At 35.5% G+C, this 23,675-nt stretch overlaps 1 protein-coding gene across 2 annotated transcripts in view; it reads right to left on the minus strand.

Moving 5' to 3' along the window:
• Positions 1-23,675, minus strand: part of LOC104865975 (dol-P-Glc:Glc(2)Man(9)GlcNAc(2)-PP-Dol alpha-1,2-glucosyltransferase) — a 169,470-nt gene that overhangs the window by 28,590 nt on the left and 117,205 nt on the right. For both annotated transcript variants that reach the window (XM_019208286.2, XM_019208285.2), the window contains exon 4: positions 6,298-6,435. The gene's annotated coding sequence lies outside the window, so the exon portion shown is untranslated. The remainder of the gene's footprint in view (positions 1-6,297; positions 6,436-23,675) is intronic.

Raw genomic sequence — 23,675 nt, forward strand, 5'->3', positions numbered from 1 at the left:
AAAAAAAAAAAAAAAAAAAAAAAAAAAAAATGCTTCCTGCATTAAGCAAAGTCCACATTAAAATATTAAAATGTGTTATAATGTGACTTGATGGGAGAGATGAGATATGCTAAGAATAAGATGACCAGATTTCAGAAATTGGGGCAATAAAAGTATGTGTGCGTCTGTGCATATTTGTACACTCATGTGTATATAGATATATGAGTGCCATTTCACTTACTTTAGCTTTTGGAAGGCAGAAACCCTTATGCACACGAAATTTTAATTTGTGCCTAGAACGCTCAGTTTAACAATTCGGTCATTTATCAAATGTTCGAACCAGCACTCACAAGGTATTTATTATGTCAGATACAAAGCATAAAAATTGTACACAGATAAAACAGTACAACTTGATGAATATACAGCCACAGGGCGATATGATATGGGAACAGGTCCTAGAAAATAGACCAAAGATTCAGCGAGACTGAAGGAAGCCTGGCCACAGAGATTGCTTTTGGACTGAATCTGGAAGGAAGGTTCTAAAACAGAAAGAGTGGCCCATTTCACATAGACAAGCAGCCCATACAAAGCCACTGTCATGAAAGCCACACTGAGTAAGACTGTCTGTGTTCCCATTGTTTGGTGCCTCAAACTGTATGTGATGCCCCCGGTTTACATCCATATGCAAAATGGAGATTAAAAGGTTGACATTGTGACTCTAGCGTGCATTTATTTTTTTCCACACTCAGGACCTTGCCTCTGCCAGGTAGGTGCAGTGCCACTGAGCAAAATCCTGGCCCTGTTGCATGCATTTGTCTTGTCATCGAATGACTCCTTTATAAATCCAACTGCACAGGTTCACATCATAGCCTTGATATTTGATCTTTCTGGACCTAAGGTGTAATCCGAATGAAAATGATGACTAAAAATTTTTTAAAAATACTTTCCCATGTTAAAACAAGTGAGATTTGAACAAGGATCTACAAAGGGAGTGATTAGACAAGTAGATATCTGGCCAGAAGGCCAAATTTGTCTGGTGTGTGTGCAAATTTATCTCTTCTACTCTGAGTAATGACTTTAAAGATCCAGTGTTATAACTATTTTATTACCTTATTATTTGATGATGGCATTTTTCTCTATTTTTTTTTCATAGAATCAAAAAGAAGTTGAATGGGGCTGGGTCCTGTGGAGCAGGAGGAACGGTGGGGGTGACACGAGATCAGGTAGGTACAGACAGAGCATTGTAAAGACTGAATGAAGCAGACTGCTGAACACAGAGAAGACAGATCTGAGTTTAGTTTTAGAAGAATCACTAGAGAGCCTATAGATAAGGTGGACCTGGGCAAATGCTCAGAGTAGAATGATGAGTTCTCTTTATAAGCCCAGACATCCAGGCAAGATGTGTGGTGGCCTGGACCAAGGTGATGATCATGGAGATACAGAACAGGGTCTAGATGTATGCCCTTAGTAGAAGCAATAATATGTTTTCATGGGTATGGATTTGAAGAAGAAAACAATCAAAGATTACTCTGAGTATTTTTATCTAAACTGCTGGAAGGATGGAGGTATCATATATACATCTGTGTGTTTGGGTACTAGTCAGCTTTCCATCACTGCAACAATATCCAAGATAAGCAAATTACAAAGCAAAATGCCTTTCACTTTTGTAGGTTTCAGCCCATACCTGGTTGGCTCCCTTGCTCTAGGCCTGTGATGAGGCACCACATTATGGCAGGAAGGCATGACACCTCCTTACATGAACTAGGGACAAAGGATCAAGACCTGGACGCTAGGGTCCCACAGACAGTTTTCACGACCTAAGGACCTCCTCGTAGGGCCAACCTCTTAGTTTTTAAACTTCAGAAAAGCAGCACCCTGGGCACCAAAGGTTAGTACCTTGGCCTTTTCATATTGTATATTTATCATTTACTCTACACTCTTAGAGTTATTGAGAAGACAGTTCAATGATTTACCATTTGTGTCCACTCTGAGCAATGTTTGGCATATCACAAAAACCTGGTATCAGGAATTTCTGTTTCTGTTTGCCTGACCATATGTGCATCTTTAAGGCCACATTCATTATTTTCTTTTTGGCCACTGACTTGTTCATAGCTGCTGGGGCAGAACAAAGCCACCATGTGACTTAGAAATTCAGCCTGCTGTGTGGAAAAAAAAACAAAAACAAAAACAAAAAATGAAAACTTTTCTATAGCAGCTTTATTTCATGACAAACCTCCTGGAAAGAGCAAAAACTCAACTCAGAGGAAATGCAGATACCTAATAGAAAAGAGCTCGTAGGCTGCTTCAGCTATGAAAACAAAGCGTCGCTGTCATCATCACAAAGGATAAGGAAAGAATGGAGGGTTGCACACCTCAGAATGAAGGCCCCAATGTGAGCCACAAGATTAAACCAGAGCTGGAGCAAGTCGTAGTGTTTCACTCATAGGAAACTGAGGGTGACCTGACATTTATTTTAAAAAATTATTTTGAGGCTCCAAATAACCTGATAAAAATGTCAACTTACAATCACATACTACTGACATGTCCACTTGGGCTCTTACATGTATTTTGGAATACCCATGTTTGTATTTAACCCACAGTTATATTATTGATGTCAGATTAAGCCATGCTATTTTTTTCCCATCCCTAGGTACAGGAAGAGCTTTTAAAATCTTGCATGAGAATACTGTGAAAATCTTGAAAAAGTGACATGATATTTGGAAATTTCACACAAGTTTTCAGGTAGGCAAATGCTACCTTGAAACTAGCAGACAGGATCAGGAGCAGAATAGAATGCTTTCATGCAAATAGCTAAATTAAAGCTAGTATGTCCTTTCTTTATATTATCATTAATCCATGAGTAGGGAGTTGATGTAAGTTTGATCAGTATGAAAAAGAAGCTATAAGTCAATTACCAGCTAAAATTCATCCTGCAATAGAAACAAAATGGTTTATTAAGTCACAGAAGAAATTCTAAATACCCCTGTTTCCAAGTGATAGATGTAGGAGACATCCCTCCTAGGCAGCCTCTCTAGAGGCTCCCTTGCTCTAGGCCTGTGATGAGGCACCACATTATGGCAGGAAGGCATGACACCTGAAATATATATATCAGACCTGAAATGGTACACTTTTCTCTTGACATTTCAGCATCATAACAGGGGGTAAATAAAAACTTGAACTACCTGTATAATAGATTTTTGCTTGGGTAAATAAAGATAACAGCTGGAGTTTTGACTTCTATTGACATGTTTAGGAAGAGAAAATGATCCTTGACCAACACGCTGGAATCTCAGTAGGGGTGAAGTGGTTTTCCACAAGTATAATGATTAATCTGAGCTCAGAAGAGCTCTTAATGCTCCTGCTTCTCTGTGGACTTGATAATTTTGTGTTTCAAAATATTCAACTATGACAGTTTATATCATGGTCTCATAATGTGCATAATAATTAGAATTTATATTTAAAACTTTCTATGTCCAAAGTATTCAGAGTCTTAAATATGAACATGAATGACTCTAACCTCAAGGTATTTCTGTACATCTGTTTCACAACTGTCAATTTGTTTTGTTTTTGTCTTTTTTTTTTTTCAGCAACCATAGGAAAATAAGAAAGAAAACATGACTAGTGTCAACAAGGGAATCTTCCCTCCCGCCTTCCCTCCTTCCTTCCTTCCTACCCTCCTTCTTTCCTTCCCCTCTCCTTCCCTCTCTTTCTTGTGTCAGTTTATTTTGGCATCTACATTACAGTTTTATTTATGTAACTTGTCAGACAGTAAAGAATGCCAACCTAATTAATTCAAATTTATGGGTGGAATAGTGTCACCACTTGCAAGCTCTGCCTTTTATGTCATCATACTGTGAAGGTTAAGTTGAATTGCGTTGCTCTAAATCAAAAGAAGCATATCGGCCACCTCATTTTAATTATAGCTCTTTGGGACTATTTTGATGCCAGAAAAAAATCCTACACTTGCTTTATGAGGAGCATAATTAAAGTTGTCAGTCTACAAATATCAAAGTGCAGGGGAGCAGAAGAGAATCCTTCACTGTAGGTTTCTATTTAATTGAGGTATAAAAAGGATTACATGTAGATGAAGTATATGCAAAGGTCTGATTTGCAAACTGCTAGACTCTAAGATGAAAGTGATTAAATAAATATAAGTGATTATCTTAGAATTTCTTAACAAATGGAGAAAATTTTCTAGAAAAATAGAGACAATGAAAAGAAATGTATGCTAACATACTCATGAGTGAATGCTCCTTTGATTTTCTAAACCAACATCATTGCCAGAGAAACATGTTTATAACTGATGAAAAAATTTTATACTACTTTCTGATGGCCTTACAATTCCTTTGCCTCTAATATTAGCGTTGACTATTATACTTTTAAGATTTTGACAAGAGTTATGAAAGTAAGAATTTTGAATATCATGGTAGAGAGAAAATTGAAATAATTTTTGTTTCTTCAGGCTTATTTTAAAGAGCACAAAGAAATTTTAATATCCTTGAATGAGGAAAGAAATGAAAACTTTTAAATTATATCCACTAAGAATATCAATATTTAAATTTAAATGACAAGCAAAGGGAATAAAAAAATACTGTCATTCATCCAACATAAATTAACAACCATTATTCAGTTTTTAGATGCACCAAACATGGATGAGTTAGGTAAGATCTTTGTCCTTAAGAATATCACTCTTGGGGCAGGGATTTAGCTCAGTGGTTCTGCCACCTGCCTCGAAAGCACAAGGATCCCAGTTTGATCCCTGCTACCAAAAAAAAAAGAAAGAACATCACTCTTGTGAGATGATAGAGGCTCCATACAGGACCAAGAATTAAAAGTTAGGAGTGACTTCCTTTTAAAGTAATTCGTTATTCTCATTAATGCTAATCCTACAAGTCCAACTTTCCAGTTGCTGCCCTTCCCACCAAGAGAAAAAGTCAAGAGGAGTACATAAAATCTAAACTTTCTTTCAGGTGTGGGAATTGGTATTACATGTTAAATAGGTCAAGGATTTTTAATAAACACTTTTGTGTCTTAATAGGGTACTTCTCCTATTCAAAAAAAAACCCTTTAAATAAATTGACTTCTCTTTACCATATGTTCTAGAAAAAAAAATGATGCTGGTATCTGATTCAATACACCTACACAGTAAAGGTTTAAATTTATACATAACTTAGTGTTACCAGAAAAAATGACATGGATAAATGGCATTGGGACAATAACAACACTCATTGCAGCCAGAAAATACTTTGGAGGTACTCCAGCTAGAGGAAACTAATCTTAAGAAAGTCAAGGTTATTAGTCTTCAAGGTGCCCCAGTGAATTACAAATATAATGCTCTCTACTTTTACTGAATTCAAGAAGCCAAATTTAAGCTTATAAATTCTATTTTCAATACTATTGCATCTCCTGAGGAATTTAGGTATGGATTTAATCACCCACTCTCACATCAGTCTAGATCAATACTGATTGTCTCCTGAACTGATCTGCTCAATGACTTCTAAGAACCAAAATCCAGAAGACTTTTCAACCTAGTTCTGGTCTTACTTCCAGCTGGCATTAAAATGTCACCTACTTGTTATGCTTTCCATGTAAGCCATGTTTACTGACTACTAGTTGGCTAACATGAATGGGCAGATTCTCATGTATATGCACCCATATGTTTCAGGTATCCTCATCTCTTAGGAAATTCGACAAGACATCTCCTTTGGACAAGTTGATAGAATGAACAGTCAGATGTGAGAATAAAATACCTGTACTTGTTTCCAGAGTGCATGAAGTACTATCATCATACAAATCACTCATATTGGTTATGAAAAATGTAAACCAACAAGGTTAAATCCTGTGGAGACAGATGTGGGGTTCTAGCAGGGCACTGTTAGGAAGAAAAGCAATAAAAAAGAAATGCACGAAAGAAAATCTACTTATATTACTACTGCCACTACCCAAAACTATGCATTGAATACTTTCATATTTCTAAGTATTAATTTAATCTTTACAGTAACCAAATGGGTCATTATTGTCATTATTTTCATTCTTGAGATGTAACAGCTAAGGTATAGAAAAAAGGATAGCTGCTTTTGCACAGATTAATGAAATCACCAGATAACAGAGCAATGATTTTGAGGAGTCTGGGTCCATTCTTAACCTGATTTTGCTATAACACCTTATGCTCTACCTTATTTGGGCCTCAAGCATAACAATTATCCATTTGGCCTATGAACAACTAAAAAAGAAGGAGCTGAGCTGTTCTTCATAATTTCTCTGTGTAGGAATAACTGGCACCTCACACATGTCGAGTCAGCCATGTGGATCGCTTACCTCTGGGCTCCAAGGATACTGGGCAGAGCAAAGGTGATCCCATTATACAGGGTCCTCTCTGGTGCCAGAGTCAAGGCCATGAAGATACACTGCTTCTTCATTTCTCTTCTTCAGCTGTGCAGCCAGGGCAGCTCTCTCCTGAAATTGGAACATGAACTTGGCTTAACTGATCCTTAACAGTAAGTAATTGCTGGGATGAGTCATCCTTTGGTATTGAGATCAGGAGGTAAGATTGTGCATGATGAATCTGTGCCAGCTAGATTTTTTAAAAAGTAAATTACTACATCTTAAGATTTATACCCCAATTTCTAAGGTCAGTGATACCAATACAATAGTTTCTGCAGTTTTCAGATTCTGGAAATATGATCAAGATTGCCTGACTTGTTTCACCTCATCCCGTTAGTTGGTATCAGACCTGCAATTAGACACCAAACAACTGGCAATTCCATCAGTGCTCTTTCACAATACAAACTAAGACATGTACCTGGATCACTGAGATTAAATATGGTATACATAAGAAAAAGAGGATATTCCAAGAGGAAATGATGGTTCAAGAAAAGCTCCATGGTTACTAAACTGAGTATTGCAATGTGGGATAATTATGAATTGTAAGAACAGGGAGAGCAGTAGAGGTAGTGTCTTAGTTTATTTTGTGCTGCTATAAGAAAACACATGAGACGGGGTAATTTGAGAACAGAACATTCTTACAGTTCTGGCTGCTGGGAAATTTGAGATCAAAGCTCTAGTACCTGGTGAGAGACTTCTCACTGCATTCTCATAGCAGAAAGGCTGGAAAGTATGCTAAGTGAATGCTGCTTCAGTCCTCTTTCATATGGGCTTTAATTCCCTTCTGTGAAGTAGAAGCCTTGATAACCACATAACCACATAAGGCCCCATCTCTTGCCCAACCACAGCAAAAACACCTGCATTTGGGAAGGGGCTCAAACCTCAGTTGGTGGTAAGGATTCACATGTACTAAAAAGGGGAAGGACTGACAATGTGTCTGTAATTGTAAATCAAAGCTATGACAAGTTAGAGTGGAACCGTTATGCTGGGGAAAATGTAACAGAGGACAAAATAGATATGATGGGAAAGAATGTTGAATGTCTGCTGGGCGCCTGTCTTTACTCAGTTGTTTTGTTGTTTGTTTGTTTGTTTGCTTGCTTTTTAAAAATACACTTTTGCATTTAATATTTCTTCTACTCAATGAGGGAGCTGTGATTATTATATTTATTTTTTAAAAGCAGAAACTAATGAGAGTAGGTCTAAAATTCAGACCTAGTCTAATTTCCCTTAATCATTATAGCGCGATGACTGTTAAACCAGAATGTTGATAGACAAAAGGGATTTGCTTTTCCATGAGGTTCTTCATACTCAGTGGAACTGACTAAGACCACCTGAAAGTTTCATCATAAACATGTAAACTGCCTACGTAACAAGTGCTTAACTCCTCATAGAAGGGTTAGAAGCTTTCAACTTGCAGTGAAGTACAGAAAACTATCACAATTTTAGTAGTTTTACATTTTGAGGTCATTTCCAAAACAGTCAACTTATTTAGCTACAAGAGAATCACATCATACATTGATGAGAAATCATTCCCAGGAAGCAAAATCATAAATGTTTAAGAAACAGTAAACCACACATTGATAGTTGTGCTTCACACATTGCTCTGTTTGAGCAGAGCCAATTAAATAGCACCTTGCAGCCCAAAGACTGGAATTGATCATATTAAATCCTGAGATTTTAAACCCAAAGACAGTTTTTCATCACAGGCTTGTGGGATAATTGCACTGTTTTTATGAAAAGAAAAATATAAAATAAATATTAAAAATTATGCTTCAGAATTAAAACTGAGTTTCAATTTTGGCTGTAAAATAAGTGCCGAAACAGCTGTGCCTTAATCAGTTTTATTCTGTAACAGTACATTATTTGCTACCTACTTCCTTGTGGTAGCTACAAACTAAACGAAACAACAACTATGATGATACCACACTTGGAAAATAGTACTGTGGCTACTAATATTGGACAAATTTATCTAAACTATAAAAGAAATGAGTCTGTATGTTTGATTTTAAGCCCCCCCCTCCAAATCTTGTGTGTTCACAACGTTGTCCCCAGTATGTGGTGCTATGGGGAGGTGACAGAGTCCTTAGAAGATCTGACCCAATGAAAGAAATTTAAGATATTGGGAGGATTCCTCAGAAAGAGGTACTGGGGTATTTTGAGATGAGTGAAAACTGATAGGCTTATAGACTAGGCAGAGCAATCTTAAAATGATTGAATTAGATGCTAGATTTTTTCCTCTGTTTTCACCAAGAAGAGCCCTCTGTTTGGGAGGTTGTAAAAGTGACCTTTAAAATTTAACTTCAAATTGGAAAAAAAATAAAGTATCTATCACATGATTCTGTGGACCTTGACATGTCTTATTATCTGGAAAAAATGAATGAGTTTACTAAAAAATTTTAAATTAGGTAAAAATTTCATTTCAGATAATTTTAATGAAGGGAATGCTAAATTATACTACTTTTTAAATAAAAAATATTTGTACTGATGTAGAATAAGGCAGAAAATACCAGAACATATAATTATCAGACATTTAGGAACGGGTTGGAAAAAGAATCAAGATGTGACTTGTACATGTACCAGTTTCCCAAGAGGAATGAAATCATTATGTACTGCAAAAATGAACTAATAAAATAAAAATCAGGATAAAATATAGATAATATGAAGATTAAACAGAAAACATCCAGAATGTAGAATCCGAGCAGTAAGTGCCTTGGGAATCATCTCGGAGCTGAAATGCACTCTTCCTCTTTGGACACTGTTTTCTCCAATATTCAGCGGGGATGGAAATGTTAGCCCTGTTCCATTTACAGAGTTGTCAGAAGAAAAGAGAATGAGAACTTATTTATAATGATATTCACATGCAATCTAAGCTTCATATGCCCAGCCTCAAATATCTGTGAAGAAAAAAACATGTCAAATTTTATGGACCATAGCTTATCTGACTCCAGACCTCACTGCTCCAGGTACTTATTCTATGTGATGAACAGGAATATCAATGTTTTCTTGTAATTATTTGCCACCAAATCTCCTGAGAACTTCTAGTGTATCGATGCATATAATAAAGTGTTCTCCATTCTCTATAGGTTTAAGAGATGAAGGTAAAGCTGCTAATTGGTAAGAAATGGCTGGCAGGACGTGCAGCTGGAACCACAGGGTGAGTGGGATAGTGATGTCTGTATCATCAGAGTTGCAACCTCATGGCTATTGCTGTCTATTTTTTCTGCTATTCCTGGTTGCTCTGCTGTCCATCCATTCCCATTTCATCAACCTTAGCCAGTGCTCTTTATTACTCTTCTGTTTTTCAGAATCTCTGGGTTCTTCTCCAGTCTAGGGTTTCCTTCGGGTGAGTAGTTTTGATGTATCCCAGTAGAATTCTGCAGCTCCAGCCCATGTTAATCTGAATCATTTCATTCCCTACTTCCAGGGCCCTTCTCCTGTCCCAAGTTATAAGCTTCCCGCAGAAACTTATCTGGAGAAGGGTACAGAGCACAGCTGACCTGATGATCAAGAAAAGCCTAGAGACTCACATTCTGAAAATGCGTTTGCTCAACATCCAAGTCTTCCTGGCCTACTTCACAAAACTCTTGCTCATTCAGATTTATAACTAATCATTATTATCTTTGGGGGTTTTGAAAATCAAACCTGAGGTCTTGTACAAGCTAAGCACGTGCTCTGCCACTGAGCTAGATCCCTGGCTCCCAGAGTGATTATTTTTGTTCTCTTGGACCTAAGTGCCTAGTGTCTTCTAGAGATCCATGTCCTCTACCATCTCAAGCTCCACAGGTATAGATAGGATTTATGCTCTCCCCCCATGTGGGCCCATAAAACTCATAAAATCTCTTTTACACACCAAAGATCATATTCTGTGCTTTAAAGATAAAAATGTGCAAAAGCTCTAAGAATGAAAACTATTTTGCCCAGGGCATATAGAAAACAATAAGGATATAATGGGGACTTATCAGAAGTGTCTTTATTTAGTACCATTACCTTTCTACATATAAAAATGATTTTTATTTTCATATAAACATATCATTAATGACTTTAATGCCTTGAGTGCCAGCTATGGCATTCATCCTTATACCACAGATTCTCCTATCTTCCTTGTATGAAGTGAAATCATTTACTTTTACTGCATAACTCGTATTTATGGTCAGATACAACAGGAAGATGTTGCCACTTAAACTTCCTACAAACTTCTACCCAGAAAACTAGAAGTCAACTAAGTAAGGAAGACAGTCAAGCATTTTTAATTTTCAGTTCTAAATAGAATATAGATTGTTGATGTAAAAAGAAAAATGCACATATCAAAACAACCTGAACTCCACAATAATATCAAGAGTAAATGTGAATATTATGTTGTGGGTAAAAATTGAAGGATGATCTCAAAAAGTTAAAGATCTAATGCAATTTAGTTTTATAGTAATGATACTATCAAGATAGGAAATGAAATTACTTTGATCAGAAAAGACCTGATGGAAATAGGCGCTTATTACAAGACATAAAGAACTAAAATAATTACTTCCAATTTTACACCAAGATCCATTTAGATATGGTACTTCTTAATAATCTTATCACTTAAATGTGAGGAAGGGTTACTACTTATCCCATACCCCAAGCAATTTTCAATTCAGACAGGCATGGTGCTTTGGTAACTGCAATATATATTCAAAGAATAAGTAATTCTCTACTCATTCCATCTTTAGTTGGTGGCTCTGAAAGAATGACTCCTAATAAAATAGAAGACATGAGAAAATAGAAATATTTTTCTCTGTCACCACTGGTACTTTGGTATTATTGGTTTCTTATGTTAAAAGATATTCCCAAGGAACAATAATTGTTGACATTGACTTACTTCTGAATGCACAGACTTTCTTGGGCTATTTATTGTCTTCTATTTTTTGGTTTTTTAATTATTTAAGTTTAACCACCAACAGAGCTGAGATAACCTACAATGTGGGAAAAAATTTTACCAGCTGCTCCTCAGACAAAGGACTATTATCTAGAATATATAAAGAACTCAAAAAAATCAGACTCCCCAAATATAAAAACCAAATTCAAAAATGGACATCTGACATGAACAGACATTTCTCAGACATAGAAGTAAGAGCAGCAAATAAACATATGAAAAAATGTTCCATATCACTAGTCATTCAAGAGATGCAGATGAAAACAACACTGAGATTCCACCTCACCACACAAAGAGTGGCTGCTATTAAGAAATCAAACAAATATTGGTGGGGGTGTGGGGAGAAAGGAACCCTTCTCCATTGTTGGTGTGAGTGCAGACTAGTGCAACCACTATGGAAATCAATATGGAGATACCTCAAAGAACTGGGATTAGAGGTTCCATTTGACTCAGCTATCCCTCTGCTGGGTATCTGTCCAAAAGAATTAAAAGAATCATACCACAATGATATATGTTCACCCATGTTTATAGCAGCACAGTTTGTAATAGCTAAAACTTGGAAACAGCCTAATTGCCCATCAGTTGGAGACTGGATAAAGAAGATGTGGTTTTTCTGTAAAATGGAGTACTACTCAGCCAGAAAGAATGAGAAGCTAGAGTTACTCATAAGAAAATGGATGCATATTGAGGCCATACTCTTAAGTGAAATAAATGTCACACATGTGTAAAAACCGAGTAGTTTCTCTGGTGTGAAAAGCTAAAAGTGTAAATAAGATCCAAATTATATAACTGATAATTTGAAATAGGAAGAAAAGAGCTAAAGGTATAAGGGAAGTGGGAATTGTAGGGGAAAGAAAATAAGGAAAAAGAAAAAATATGAGAAAATGAACAAATGGAAACAAAGTCTTTGTAAATAGGGGAGGGAGAGGCTGAAGGGAAAGCAAGGGTATGGGGAAAAAATGAGAACCAAGATCTGTCATGTAAAGGTACAAGATCCCAATGATGAATGTAACTGTACTGTATACTTAAAAAGTACAAATATACTCAATAAAAATGGAAAAATAATTTGTTTATTGGTACATATTAGATATATGATGATCACATTCATCATAAGGAATTTGTACTTGTACATGACATAACCTGATTCTTCTTTTTTCCCATTGTCCTCCCTTCTCTTCAATGCTTCTTTCCTCCTTATTGATAAAAGTTTTGTTTCCATTCCTTTCTTTCTCATTATTTAAAATTTCCATTCCTTTATTCCCCTCTTCCCCTTTCCTAATTCCCTTCTAATTTGAATAATTTCTTTCTGTATCACAATATATATTATACAATTTGGTCCTTATTTACACTTTCAGTTTTTCATACCAGAGAAACAATTCAATATTTACACATGTATGTCTGATTTATTTCATTTTAAGAGAATGATCTCAAGGTGCATCCATTTACTTAGAAATGTCTCAAGCTTATCCTTCACAGAAAAACACATTAAAATTAAAAAATAGAAAATGACAAGAAGTAGGATCAAAATGCAACCCCAGACTTCCAGCCCTCCCAGCACAAGTCCAGAGAACATTGAGACAGAGGAAATCAGAAACCATCCAGCTGAATTTTCTGAAAAGAGAGCAGCAGAATCTAAAAAAAGAAAGAAAAAGATGAATGCAACTATAGAGGGAGAAAATCAGATCATAAATAATCTCTCACATAAAAAAATAACATAATGAAGAACTTGCTCAGTGAAACTAGAGTAGATGTAGATTTTTAAAAAATAGAGTAGCTTAGGAAAATAATGAAAAGCACGAAAGTCTAACATAGGAAAGAAATGGAATCCAACAGCTGTTTAAATGGATTCAAACAGACTTCCAGGAGATTGAAAATTACATTGAAAGTATATGCAGCAGAATAAGCCAATTTGAGGACAGAATGAATATCAGTTCTAGAAGACAGGATTGCAGTTAGCAATCATGAAAAGAATGAGTTCTTAAAAATAGCAAGGAGCCATGAAAAATCAACCCAATAACTGCAAGATAATACAAACAACAATAAAATATTGATTGGAGTCAGTGAAAAGCAGGAGATGGGGGAGGTGACATAAAAAACCTATCCACAGAAATAATGGCAGGAAACTTCCCAAACATGGAAAAAGTATTTGACATACAAATAAGTGAGGCATATAGAACTCCAATTAGCTATGTCAACAATAAATCTATATTAATGTGTATAATAGTCAAGATTCCAGAAATTCAGCACAAGAGTAGAATATTAAAGGTATCTTTTATTTTTCTGCACAGCAAAAGGGTACAGAAAAATAACTTTTAAATTTATCAACTTTAAATTTAATTTAATTTTAATTCATCAACTTTTAAATTTAAAAGGTAAATGTGAGAAGTAGAACACATTCTGAAGAAGAAAACCTTAAGTGTCTACTTATCAATTCTTCATCTAAAGTTAATTCTCAAAATTCTGTCACTCTTTTTTATATATTCATATTTCATTTCATTTGAAACATTTAGTTCTATTTAAAATTACAGTGATATTTGTTCACTATTCTGTTTCTATTCACTTGAAAATTTTATCATTGATTTCCATAGATTTTAAATGTTTTGTTTTGTTTTATTTTTTGAGACAGGGTCTCACTATGTAGTTGAGACTGACCTGGAAGTCAATATGTAGCCCAGGCTGGTCTCGAACTCACAGAGATCATCCTGTCTAGGCCTCCTGAGTGCTGGGATTAAAGGCGTGAGCCACCACACCCAGCTTAAATGTTTAATAATTATTTTACCAACTAATAATTCCTCAAGTAGAGTCTCAAACATGTATTGAATAAATGAACAAGTGACAAGTAATGTTTAATATGCTAAAGACAAAACAACTCATTAATGAAAAACTTCAAATAGTCTGTTCTAAGGAAAAAATAAGAATGATAATACTTAGAGTTTGAGATCCCTAACAGTATTTTCTAAGTGACACATTGGTCTATGGTTTATTGACCTACTGGAAATAAATTATGTTTCTACCCAAATATAAACAAAATAAAAATTTGCATAATTCAAATGTAATGATGGTTTAAAAGGGAAAATCTGTATGCTGCTAATTGGAAACATATGTATTCCTTGCTGTTAAATAATTATATGATGAAAATGTTGCTTGTCCTACAAAATTATAGAAATAAAAAATAAAAGTAAATCAAACTGGTGATTTTTTTGTGAAAATAGTGATCAAGATTAATTCCTATTTTGTTTTATACCTTGTTATATTTGTGATTGTGCCTATTTGTATTTTAAAAACATAAGCATTACAAAAATTCTTGAGACTTACACCAGGCTGATTCAGGATATGAATTGGGCATATATTTAAGACTTCTAAAGTTTTCTAAATTTGACTACTTTCTTATGCATTTCTCTAAGCAAGATATCTCTTGCTGCCTATGTTGGTTGGCTAAAAACTTACATTACTTAATGATTTTAGTGTTTTTATCACTCCGTGATTAACTTCATTGCTGGCTCTTCCCACTGATAACTCCCTCCTCATTCTCTCTTGTTTTTCTTCCAAAAATAGTGATCCCCAAAATTATCTCCTTAAAATCAGCATGGAAATTATGTATGTGTGGGCTTCTGTGTGTGAATGTTGGATAACAAGGAAAAGTGTTGAGAATCAACTGCCCACAGACAGAGAGCAATCCGTATCATATGGTTCTTTCTCCAAGAGCTGTTTTCAACTTCTAAAACATAAATATTCCTTTAAATAGCAAACATTCTTAAAGATGTCAGAGATTTTTCTGAGAATAATAAAATGCTATAAAACTGCCCAGTTGACATCATCTTATCAAATACAAAACTTTTTAAATGCATTATCGCTTTTCATACAATAACCCCGAGAAGAAAAGCATTACTTAAAAAAAAATCTCTTTACTAAATATATCCATAGGTTATGCATTATTCCTGTTTTCTCTAACCTTAGCCACCCAATTTCTTTTTGTGTAAAGGGTATATAAACATAATCTTCTATTATACATATTTGTTCTTTAAAAACAAGATGACTTATCGCATGCTATATCTCCATAGAATTTTGCACTGAGTAGACTTTAAAATTAATGAGCCTGAATGACTTTATGAGTACTTGATTTGCACTCTCAAGAAACCTTATTATAATTAGTATCTCTATGGATAATTTATCTTTAAGGTGGCTTAGAATGAAATATTGAAGTTGTTCACTGAAAAGTCAGGGATTAATCATTTTGGCTGCAATTATTTATATGAGATGATTGAAAGAATTCTCAGACCTTTTATATATTTCTAGAAATTAGACTTTCAAGTGAAAATGAGATGAATTTGAGCTCACATAGTTGTCTAATAGTTTAATTAATATTAATAGTTTTCTGAGAGACAAACGACTAATATTCATAACTGTTAAAAATGAAAACAGACAGAAAAGAACAAACTTTTGAGAAACTCATGCCCTGCATAAGTCATGGCACTGTGATAATTTGTGCTCTATTGAGATTCTCAATAAATGCTGCCTTTTATCAGGGTAATGCTTCCTTCAATGGAACTCTGCTGACTAGTCAGCTCTCTCACACTCCCTAAATTTCTTCAGTTTCCTTTTCTTTTCTCTATACCACCATCAGATACCATCAGATAACAAATGTTTCCAGTTATAGTGCCATATAGTTAGTTATTCCCAGAAACATATGTTCATTTTGTAATATCTAGACCCAGTGAATGTCACCTATCTAGAAAAATAGTCAGCACAGATGTAATGGAAGATTTACAGATAAAATCATCCTTGATTTCACAAGTGGGCCCTAAGTTCCATAGAAAGTGTCCTCTTAAGAGACAGAAGAGGAGAGCAGCCAAAAATGAGAACATGTGAACAGAGTTGTATTGCATATTTATCTGCAGATTGGCTACAGAACTTCAGCCCACTTCCTCAGATTGGTAGTTTGTTTTCAACAGCTGCAAGTCAACACTCAGAAATAAAAGCAAACAAAACTCCACTGTTGCACCAAATAAAATAATAAGGTGATAATCATTGCCAACTATATAATTATTATCTTCAAATATTTTCTTCTGCCTCAAATTTCACTAACTTTGTGGGCAAGGGGATATCATGAAGGTAATGAGTAGAGTCTCGCACTTTCTACTGAAGAAATTCAATTTGTTTGACCTTAGAAGTTTCATGGTCAATCCTAGTGAAGAAGATGTAGAGGAAGAGGAGGAGGAGGAGGGAGAGGAAGAAAGAGGAGGAAGAAACCAAGAAATGGGTGATTCTCCTTGTAAAATGTATTATCTGAGGTTTTGTTTACTTGATGTTATGCCTAGAAAAAGGTACAGAGTTATCAGTATATTCTAGAATACAAAAAACAAAATGCTCTTTCTGAATATGACATTTTCTCACATATAGGAAGCATCCAAAAATGTTAAAGAGAATCTATAATAATAAACCCTTAATTATCCATTTTTATTGAATGGGTTATCACCCAGATAGACCAAGCCGGTGGCTAATCAGAGTCATTGAGCATTTCTTTTGGACACAATGGTTGTGGTTATGAGAGACCAGAAAATGCAGCTGTATCTGTTTAAGATTCATTAAATCTTGGCATCAATCATTAACTGTTCCAATGGAGTCCAGAGGCATTTTCCCAAAAGTTTCTTTCTCTATGATTTTCTTGATGTGATCATTTGATCAGGAAACTCAGTTTCCCACATTTTGGACACCCCTGCTGTGGACTTCAGCACTGAGGGTACAGCTGTGCCGGACACCTGCTAACCATTTGCTCTCCATCTTGCTCTTTGTCAGTTCTCTCAGTAGCTTAGTCTTTGACACTGGACTTTGGCCTATCTTTTTGTTCCTTATTTTTCCAAGTTCTTCTAGCTTTTGGAGACAATTAAAATATTGACTCCTACACTTTAAGATGGCAATGGTAAACTCATGAACACAAAATCATTTACCAAGACAGCCTGTTAAGCCCCATGAATTGTATACAGTTTCCCCTATGCTACATTGGCTCTAACTCTGTGCAAGAGTTCCCTGTTCTATCCCTAGAGAAGTCCTTGACACATAAGCTAGCTCTTAAGGAACCTGACAACATTAAAGAAAATAAACAAAAATGAGCTGGACAATTCAAAAGAACCAGAGGCCAAATTTCCCCTCAGGAGAGCAATTTCAGCCCCAGGGACCATTGAGCTGAATTGCTAAAAATAGATTACTTCACTGTATCTCAACAATGTGATCTTTTCCATGAAATAAAAAACCTGACAATTATTTCAAATTTATGTAACTATTGATATCCTGCAGCAACATAGTGATTCCTCAGGGGTAAATGTAGCTACGAATTACAGCTATTTCAACACACCCAACAGGACAGGGCAAAGCAGACCATAAGTTATCAAAAACCCTTTTGCATTTGACTTCATTCACACTCTGCCCAAATAGAACCTAAGGGCTTAAAGTATAAGTTGTCACAATTTATTTTTCTTAAAAACACAAAACCAAAAACAAACAAACAAAAGAGATTTCTGGGACTGGGTTGTAATTTCTATAGGTTTTAGACAAAAGAAGTAGAGGTAGTGCTGTATTGCTTAGCTGTCCCAACATAAAGATAGGGAACCAAATTAGCCAACTAAGACTTCATTAAAATCTTATACCTTTCCAAGAAGAAAGCAATTTCCTCATTTCTTGATAATAAACTTCAGATAGCTTGTGAAGTAGCACAAACCCGTAATCCTAGGTACCTGAGAGTATGAGGCAGGAGACTCATGTCTGAGTTTCCTCACTTTGAGGCCCGTACGGGCAACTTAGTGAAAACTTATCTCAAAAATATTAAAAAGGGACTTAGGATCTAGTTCAATGGCTTGCTTAGTATACATGTGGCTGTGGTTCAATTACTAATACAGCAAAACAAGTGAACTAACTTCAGTCTTTTAAGAAGAAATAACCTGATTATATGTATCCAACCTTAGGAAGACTTTTCACACATCTTTCCTCACCTCAAATGTAATTAGAAGACTTTTATGAGCAAGGTGAGCCCCTTGTCAAATACACACAGGACAGATATGCAGGATTTTGATATGCATTATGTTGAGAATTACTGGGGAAAATCGAACATTTGATCAGGAACTTCAGTTGTTCCTATTTAATTTTTGGTGCTTTGTTATCATATAGAAGACTGTCATGAAGATTCCATAGGCTATAATTTTAATTACTTATGCATTAATAACAAAGAATGCTTACATAAAATTTTAGTTTTTTAATTTTGTTGAAGTATTGTGTGCAAACTGAAAAATCCATATATTATAAATGTTCAGCTCAGTAAGATTTTCAGGAACTAAATACGTCCATATAGCCAACACCCAGATGAAGGAAAAGTACCACAGTATCTGAAACCCTGCCTGATCCTTCCTGATGCCTATCCCCAAGAGTAAGCCCCATCTTGACTCCAAATGGCAGAGACTATTTAGTATAGTGTTTGTGTATGTATAAATGACCTCAGGCAATATGTACTCTTGTTTCTGGCTTATTTTGCTGAGTACTATAGTTTGAGATTCATCCATTGTATTACATGTAGTTGTCCTTTATTAATCTTGCTGTAAAGTATTCCTTTACGTAAATACACCTCATTTGATCATTCATTCTTCTGTTGATGCATACCTAGTTTCCACATCAGGCATATAGTTCAGTATTGATCTTTTTTATTGGTTGCATCTATACCCAAAATTGTATTTAGGTATTGACAATTTAAAGAATGCATATTTATTTAGCTTTAATGGAAACTTCAAGTTTTCTAAGTTATATTTTATTTTTATGCCAATTTATACATCTATCAGCAGTGTGTTTGAATTCCAATTTCTCCACATCCTTGTAATACAGGATTACTTTCTATTATTCTCTATCATTTTTATTTAATCCATTCTTGTGGCTATAGTGATATCTCATTGAAGACCAATGACTACAATGCTAAGCCCATTTTATGTGGCTAGTGGTCATTTGGATGCTCTCTTTTGTTTTCTTCTTGTGTAAAATTGCCTTTATTTTTATTTTTAAGGAAGAATACTTTTACTGTGCATCAATCTCTAAATTGTCATTTTATTTTCTTTCAGCATGTTGAAGAAATTCCACTTTCTATTGAATCTACTGAATCAACTGGTTACTGTTGAAAAGCCCAGGGTCAATAATACTGCATTGTTAATTCATGAAGGTAATATGTCTTTTTTCTCTGTCTGCTTTTAATATTTTCATTTTTTGTCTCAGTTACTTCTCTCATCACCGAGAAACAATGCCCGAGGCCTACAATTCTAAGGAGGAAAGGTTTATTTGGCTCACAGTTTGTAGAAGTTTTAGTTCAAAGCCCACTGGCTCCAAGGCAGGGAGATATGGCAGAGGGACATGGCAGAGAAGAAACAGTTTATGGTGTGGCAGCAGGAAGCAAGGCAGTATCATGGGAGGAAGAAAGGAGATAGACCCTTTCAGGCCATGCCCCTGGTGACTCACTCTGAATAGGCTGCATCTCCTGACATCGCATTTCACTATAAACTCATCAGTGGGTGAATCTACCAGCTAAGCATCACACTACTGTGAACCAATCATCTCCCAAAGCCCTACCTATGAGTACCTGAGGCTTTGGAGGAATGTCTGGATATAAACCTTAATAATCCATCATTAATTCTTAAGTTTGACAATGAAGTCTATCAGTGTTTCTCTGTCTTTATTATAGGGATCATCAATGCTCCATATGTCTATGAATTTTGAGTTGAAAATTTCTCATTCATTATTTAAAAACCTGATGTCCTATTCCCATCCCTGTTTCTTTCCCCTTCTGTGACTTGAAGTGTGTGTGTGTGTGTGTGTGTGTGTGTGTGTGTGTGTTTGCGTTTGTGTGTGTGGCTGTTGGAAGAGGGGGGTTAGAAGTACATTTTTACTGGTCACCTATGACCCTGCATGTCTTTCTATCAGTTCACCTGGTGTGTTTGTTCTGGGGATTTTCTACAACTGATACTAATTATTTTTTCACATTTTTGTGCATGTGTATATTTAAATTAGGGTCAGATCTTTCACCCTTTTACCTCATTGTTTATCTCCTATTTATTGACTTATAAAAGTTTACTTTTTAAAAAATTCTGGATATGAGCCCTTTGGCAAGAATAAAATTATCTTCTTACATTCCATGCCTTTCTATCTTAGTTTTAGGGTAAGAAAATATTTCTTAATTTAACTACATACTGAACATTAATTTTAGATGTTAATGCATCATTTTTATAGTTGGTTTTGTGTATTTTTATCTAAAAAGTGTTTTGCCTACTTCAGTGACAGAATGTTTTTTACTATTTGAAAATTTTATTTCAGTTCTTAAAAAACAGTATGGAGGGATTTTGTGTACTCCTCCTCACCAATAGTAATGTCTTGAATAAGATCACAAATAGTATAATATCACAAGTACAATATGATACCAAAAGTGCACAAATTGATCTAATCAACTGATCTTTTTCAATGTTTCCAGTTTTACTTGTACACATTTATGTGTGTGCATGTATTAAGTTCTGTGCGATCTTACCACTTGTGTACATTCATTATTATCTATCAAATAAGCATACTGAATAGTTTTAGCACCACAAGAATTCCTCTCATTGCCTTTTTCTAACCATAGCCACCCTCTTCCATTATAAAATGAATTATACACTGTACTTATTCATGTGAGTTAGTTGCTATGTATTATGTATTTATTTGTTTTTTGGTATTAACCATATCATATCTCCTTTACTTACATCTCATATGTTTTTATTACCTGCCTGCATCTGTGCAGAAAGACAAGCATAGGCTCTAGATGTCATCTTCCATCTGAAAATGTATCATTTTCTCTCTTACACAGACTAAGTGAAGGGATGGTTGCATCAATCCAATCAAGGATTGAGGCTGAGGTTGAGTTAAAATCATGGCCTTCCTCCAGGTTACCTCTGTTCAGAGGCCACAGTGCTCTGGAGCTTGTTTGGGGAACCCAGACATTTTCCATCTCCCCAAACTTCAGATGTGCCGCTCTGCTTTTCAGATGTTTTTCACTCATTTTCCCAAGAAGCTTCAATGGTTTGCAAATACTTTTGGAAGGAAGATTAGGCATATTTTTTAAGTCCCATATTTTCAAGTTAGTCCTTTACAACTCAGAACATCTCTTCAGATTCTGATGTTCTCAGTGCATAGCAAATGCCTTTTGCTGAGGTACTAGGTCTGGCTTACTGGCTTCCAAAGCCCTGAGATTTGGTAATTACCTTACATGGATAATGCTTAATGGTAGTCTTTACCACTCCCTTTAGGGCAGAAGTTCTCAGATTTGGTCCCCAGACCAGCAGACACAGCATCACATGGGAATACGCTAGAAACACAAATTTCTTGATTGTATTCCAGACTTACTAAATCTGACATTTTGGGACTGAGCCTCAGTGATGTTAATTTTAAAGCTCTCTGAGTGATTTAGATGCAGCCTAGTGTTTCTTGGAGTTTCTCATGCAGTAGATCTAGAGTGAGATAACACCCATTCAAACTTCCAGAAGTGGTCAGGCAATGTTGGTACTGTATGTATATATTTGGAATCACTGTACAAAGTTTCCCTAGCTTTCCTGAGTTGTTTCCAGGCTCCTTCTCCGAATAGCATTTTGTTGGTAAAATGTCATGAGATTTCATTCTCCCTTTAGACCTTGGTCTGGCTCCTTACCCTCTATACAACCTGAGAATTCATCAAAACTATTAGGGAGAAACAAGGATATGTTTCAAACTCTTCAACTCGAATTTTCTCATTCTAGCCATGTCCAATTGCTTGAAGTTTTACCCATTTCTCTTTTCCACAAAAGCTGCTTTCTGCAAGGGTCATTTCTAATCCCACTCCCAGAACTGGAAAAAATCCTCAGCAAATGAAAGACCTTCCCTGAATTTTCAGTTCAGTTTTACTGCTTGTCCCTCTGGGGTATTAATCCATCTGTTTTAGTTGCTGTCGAAGTTCTCTAACACCTTAAAAAATATTGTTTCTATAAAATATTGAGTTTTCTAGCTATTTTCAAGAAGCATATCCATCTATCATGACCTAATATATCTTACCCAAGAGATGAATTTGATGTTTTCTAAATTTCAAATTTATGATTGAGTAGAATAATGTTGCAAATGCCTGTTATATAAAATGAAAACATGCAGAAAGATAAACAGTCACGTGCCACATAGCAATGTTTTGATCAATGACAAAGCAACTTACTATAAGAGATTATACTACCTACTGACACCACAGCTGTTTTAGTTTGAGCAAGTACACTATGCATTCACAGAATGATGAAATCCCATAACAACCCATTTCTCGGAAGACATCCCTGTTGTTTAGCAACATATCTCTGTATTTGAAAATAAAATCCTTGAGAACCATAAGCCAGTTTCCTTCCTGTGAAACACTACCTTTGGCTTCACACACATTCCTCTAGAGATGCCTTAAAGTTATACTAACATGCACATGGCTGTGTCCATAAGTGTGTATACACTCTCCTTCTTCCGTATCATTCATGTCTTCTCTATTTTGCATTCTTTACTGAACAGCATATCTTACAAAACTTTCCATTTCAATGCCTCGTTCTTTTAAATGTTTTGTAGTATTTCATGATGTAGATAAAATATAGCTCATTAACTACTGGTCATGAACTAAATGGTTCATTGGCTAATTTGCGGGATGCATATTTAACTAGTTACTGTGTGTGGTGGATATTTGTGTGGCTTGATATGTTCATGCAGAAATAAATATCCTTCTGATGTGTCATTTTTGTATTACCATAGAATGGAATTTCTGGGCCTGAGAATACACAATTTTATTTTTAAAAAATTTTTTGTTTTGTTTTTTGTTTTTTAAGACAGGGTCTCACTACGTAGTTCAGACTGCTCTGGAACTCACTGTGTAGCCCAGGCTGGTCTTGAACTTGCAGTGATCCTCCTGCCTCAGCCTCCTGAGTGCTCTGATTACAGGCATGCACCACCAAGTCCAGCTGAGAATACGTAATTTTAAGATCATTATTTAGATCCCCTGAGTTGGGATTACAGGCATGCACCACCAAGTCCAGCTGAGAATACGTAATTTTAAGATCATTATTTAGTTTTAATATAAAAGTCACTGACTCTCAGAGGCTTGTCATTTTAGAAAGTTGCACAACTAACAACACAACCTAGTCATAGAATTTTCTATCACCCCCAAAAGTTTTTTGAGTCCATTGGTAGTCAACTACTTCTTTTATAACCATAGCACCAGGCAACTTTTCATCTTTACTTGTCTATAAATTTACCTCTTCTGGGTATTTCATATAAATGGAGTCCACTTTTTTTGTTTGTTTGTTTCTGGTTCCTTTCATTTAGCAAGATATCTTCAAGCTTCAGCATGTATCACTTGTTTGGT

The sequence above is a fragment of the Fukomys damarensis genome, unplaced genomic scaffold, assembly GCF_012274545.1.
Source record: "Fukomys damarensis isolate Sample0158 unplaced genomic scaffold, DMR_v1.0_HiC HiC_scaffold_15, whole genome shotgun sequence".
NCBI lineage: Eukaryota > Metazoa > Chordata > Mammalia > Rodentia > Bathyergidae > Fukomys > Fukomys damarensis.